Raw genomic sequence first — 4,950 nt, 5'->3', positions numbered from 1 at the left:
GTCGAAGTGACCGCAGTCACTTCGCCCTTTCGCTGACCGACTTGACAGGAAAACAGCGCCGCTCGCCCCGCTCCGACTGCTGTGCCACCCACAAGGGTGAGGCTGACGACAGCCAAGTTCAGCCTTAGGCGCAACAGGGAACTCCGCCTCGCCCGACCTTAGGCCTCGGCCTCGGAAGGTGGTCTCCGCCTCGCCCGACCCCAGGGCTCAGCCTCAACCTCTGCCTCAGAAGGTGGTCTCCGCCTCGCCCGACCCCAGGACTCGGCCTCGGAAGGTGGTCTCCGCCTCGCCCGACCCCAGGGCTCGGCCTCGGGAGGAATCGCGTCCTCGCCCGACCCCGGCCTCAGGAGGAGTCTCTGCCTCGCCCGACCTTGGGCTCGGACCGACCGCGCCACGGGGGATACATCATTACCCTACCCCTAGCTAGCTCAAGCTACGGGGGAACAAGACCGGCGTCCCATCCAGGCTCGCCCCGGTAACAAGTAATGATGTCCCCCCGCGTGCGTCCATGACGACGGTGGTTCTCAGCCCCCTACGGAAGCAAGGAGACGTCAGCAAGATCCCAGCAGCCCCGACAGCTGTGCTTCTACAGGGCTCAAGCGCTCCTCCGACGGCCATGATACCGCGTACACAGGGCTCTAGCACCTCTCCGACAGCCACGTTGGCATGTACACAGGGCTAAGGCACCTCTCTGCCGGACACGTTAGCGCATAGCTACACCCCCCATTGTACACCTAGACCCTCTCCTTGCATCTATAAAAGGGAGGTCTAGGGCCTTCATGCGAGAGGGTCGCGCGGGAGAACGAGCTGATGAACAGGCTCACTCTCTCTCTCGTGCGAACGCTTGTAACCCCTACTACGAGCACACCCCCCTGGCGCGGGGTAACACGAGCCGCGTTTTCCCCCCTTGTGTTCCATCTCGCACCAACCCATCTGGGCTGGGACGCGCAACGACAAATTTACTCGTCGGTCCAGGGACCCCCCGGGGTCGAAACGCCGACAGTTGGCGCGCCAGGTAGGGGCCTGCTGCGTGTTAACGAACAACTTCCCGTTGAGTTCCAGATGGGTAGTCTCCAGCAACCTCTTCAGCCTGGGACGCTGCTCCGCTTCGGGAGTCTCGAGTTCATGTCCCTCGACGGCGGCTACGACATGGTACTCCTCCCCCCGCAGCACGACAGCGACCACGACGGCCGTCAGCTCGCCCGGCGGCGGCGGACTCGACGACATCTTCCCCCCGTGGCAGAAGAGCAGCATCCGGGTTTGTCCCGCCACCCTCCTCGCCGCAGGAGGAAGAGACGGGGCAACCGTGGCCAGGCAGGAGGCGGCATCTCATCGGCTGTCGAGCGAGTCGACAACGCCGGCACCCCAGCGGGGGACATGTCGGGCGTTGTCCTCGCGCCTGAGACAACGACGAGTGCCGTTTCCCCGCAACGTGCCAACCCCAAGCGGACAGATGACGCCAGCACACTCGCGAAGGACTTGCTGGCCGTTAGCCTCGTACCTGAGATAACGGTGCAGTCCGTCCCCGACGCGACTTCATCACCGTCCATCGATCAAGAGGTACCGTCCGTTTTCCACCCTGTGCCTTTTAGATTCAGCTTCGATCCACCAAGCGACCCCGCTTCGGTGAGCGCTTTCGTAAAGGCATATCCTAACCTTCCGGGGTACCATATGTGGTCATCCTGGGACCGACTGATGGCTGTCTCGACCTACGGGCCCCCGGGTTCCAAGGAAGAAGACGATCCCGACTCCGGTTGGGATTTCTCCGGGCTCAGTAATCCCAGTGCCATGCGAGACTTCATGACCGCATGTGACTACTGCCTCTCTGATTGCTCTGATGATGGCCACAGCCTTGACGATGAGGGTTGTGGCCCAAGTCGCGAATGTTTCCACGTCGATCTGGGGGGTCACGACGAAGGCAACCACCTTGGTATGCCGGAGGATGACTATCGGCGTTTCGAGACCGGGGGGTCCCTAGGCCAACGAGTGAATGTCGCCGCGTGCCCCAACCCAGATGGGTCGAGCGCGAGGCCGAGCGCGAAGGGGGGAAGCGAGGTGGCCGGAGACCGGTGTGAGAGAGGTGGGAATCCCGCGGCCTTCGTGTTCGTCCCGCGCCCAGGTCGGGTGCTCTTGCAGTAGGGGGTTACAAGCGTCCACGCGGGAGAGGGAGCGAGCGGCCTCACGCGAGCGCCTGTCTCGTCCTCGTCCCCGCGCGGCCAACCCTCTCTAAGAGGGCCCTGGTCCTTCCTTTTATAGGTGTAAGGAGAGGATCCAGGTGTACAATGGGGGTTGTAGCAGAGTGCTACGTGTCTAGCGGAGGAGAGCTAGTGCCCTAAGTACATGCCGTTGTGGCAGCCGGAGAGATTTTGGCACCCAGCTGGTGTGATGTCGTGGCCGTCGGAGGAGCGATGGAGCCTGGCGGAGGGACAGCTGTCGGAGCTGTTGAGTCCTTGCTGAGGTCCTCTTGCTTCCGTAAGGGGGCTGAGAGCCGCCGTCGTCACAGAGTATGTGGGGCGCCATCATTGCCTATCTGGCGGAGCGAGCCAGATGGGACGCCGGTTTTGTTCCCCGTGGCCCGAGTCAGTTCGGGGTAGGTTGATGATGGTGCCTCCTGTTGTCGTGGCTGGTCTGCGCCCTAGGTTGGGTGACGTGGAAGCTCCTCCGAAGCCGAGGTTGAGTCTGTCTTCCATGGCCGAGGTCGAGTCCGAGCCCCTGGTTCGGGCGAGGCGGAGATCGCCGGCTGATGCCGGGGCGGAGTCCGAGCCCTGGGGTCGGGCGAAGCGGAGTTCATCGTCTTCTGGGGCCGAGCCCGAGTCCGAGCCCTGGGTCGGGCGGAGCGGAGATCGCCGGCTAATGCTAGGGCGGAGTCCGAGCCCTGGGGTCGGGCGAAGCGGAGTTCGTCGTCTTCTGGGGCCGAGCCCGAGTGCGAGCCCTGGGTCGGGCGGAGCGGAGTTCGCCGTCTTCCGGGGCTTAGCCCGAGTCCGAGCCCTGGGTCGGGCGGAGCGGAGTTCGCCGTCTTCCGGGGCTTAGCCCGAGTCCGAGCCCTGGGTCGGGCGGAGCGGAGATCGCCGGCTGATGCCGGGGCGGAGTCCGAGCCCTGGGGTCGGGCGAAGCGGAGTTCGTCGTCTTCTGGGGCCGAGCCCGAGTCCGAGCCCTGGGTCGGGCGGAGCGGAGTTCGCCGTCTTCCGGGGCTTAGCCCGAGTCCGAGCCCTGGGTTGGGCGGAGCAGAGTTCGCCGTCTTCCGGGGCTTAGCCCGAGTCCGAGCCCTGGGTCGGGCGGAGCGGAGTTCGCCGTCTTCTGGGGCTTAGCCCGAGTCCGAGCCCTGGGTCAGGTGGAGCGGAGTTCGCCGTCTTCCGGGGCTTAGCCCGAGTCCGAGCCCTTGGTCGGGCGGAGCGGAGTTCGCCGTCTTCCGGGGCCTAGCCCGAGTTCGAGCCCTGGGTTGGGCGGAGCGGAGTTTCCTATGGTGCCTGCGGCCGGGCCTGACTGCCTGTCAGCCTCACTCTGTCAAGTGGCACCACAGTCGGAGCGGTGCAGGCGGCGCTGTCTTTCTGCCAGGCCGGTCAGGGGAGCGGCGAAGTGACGGCGGTCACTTCGGCTCTGGGGGCGCGCGTCAGGATAAAGGTGTCAGACCACCTTTGCATTAAATGCTCCTGCGACTTGGTCGGTCGGTGCGGCGATTTGGTCAGGGTTGCTTCTTGGCGAAGATAGGGCCTCGGGCGAGCCGGGAACACGTTCGCCGCTGGAGGGGGGCCTCGGGCGAGACGGAGATCCTCTGGGGTCGGCTGCCCTTGTCCGAGGCTAGGCTCGGGCGAGGCGTGATCGAGTCCCTCGTATGGACTGATCCCTGACTTAATCGCACCCATCAGGCCTTTGCAGCTTTATGCTGATGGGGGTTACCAGCTGAGAATTAGGAGCCTTGAGGGTACCCCTAATTATGGTCCCCGACAGTAGCCCCCGAGCCTCGAAGGGAGTGTTAGCACTCGCTTGGAGGCTTTCGTCGCACTTTTTTGCAAGGGGACCAGCCTTTCTCGGTTGCGTTTTGTTCCGGTGGGTGCGCGCGAGCGCACCCACCGGGTGTAGCCCCCGAGGCCTCGGAGGAGTGGTTTCACTCCTCCGAGGTCTTAATGCCTCGCGCAATGCTTCGGCTGGTCTGGTCGTCCCTCATGCGAGCTGGCCGTAGCCCGGGTGTACGGTCGGGTCCCAAGTTCTCGGGCTGGTATGTTGATGCCGTCAACGGTTCGGCCGGAGCCAGGTTTGCGAGAGCAGCCCCCGAGCCTCTGCACAGGGCGAGAGGACGATCAGGGACAGACTCGACTTTTTTACATACGCCCCTGCGTCGCCTTTCCGCAAGGAGGAGGGGGGAAAGCGCCATGTTGCCCTCGATGGGCGCCGAACATGGTGTCTCCGGTGAGCTGCAAGCGGGTAATCCGAGTGGACGTCCGTGCCCCGTTCGTTGGGGGTCGGTTAGGGGCCCAGAGGCACGCCCAAAAGTACCTGCGGGTGATCTGCCGGACCTGGTCCCCTGGCGACGGGGTCCGAGGGCTCGATGCCTCCCTCCGATGGGATTCCGTTACAAGATCGTTCTCGCTGGTCTCAGAAATGTCCTAGGGTACCTCGGGAGCGCAGCCCGAGCCTCAGTTATGTATCGAACGTACCCATGGTCATCCCTCGCTCGGCGTCTGAGGCGGCTGTGAACCCTTCGGGGGCCAGCCTTCGAACCCCTGATCAGTAATGGGCGCGGAGCCCGAGTAGCCTGAGGCGGCCGTTGAACCCTTCCGAGGGGCCGGCCTTCGAACCTCTGACCAGTAGTGGGTGTAGAGCCCACGCGATCTGAGGCGGCTATCGAACCCTTCCTAGGGGCCAGCCTTCGAACCTCTGATCAGTAGGGAGGCTCGGAGCCTGGTTCCTTCACGGGGAAGGATCCTTTTCGGGGTATCCCCCTTTCCCAGT

Source organism: Zea mays, chromosome 5, assembly GCF_902167145.1.
Source record: "Zea mays cultivar B73 chromosome 5, Zm-B73-REFERENCE-NAM-5.0, whole genome shotgun sequence".
Classification (NCBI taxonomy): domain Eukaryota; kingdom Viridiplantae; phylum Streptophyta; class Magnoliopsida; order Poales; family Poaceae; genus Zea; species Zea mays.
The sequence above is the reverse complement of the archived record's forward strand: the minus strand, read 5'-3'. Positions refer to the sequence as shown.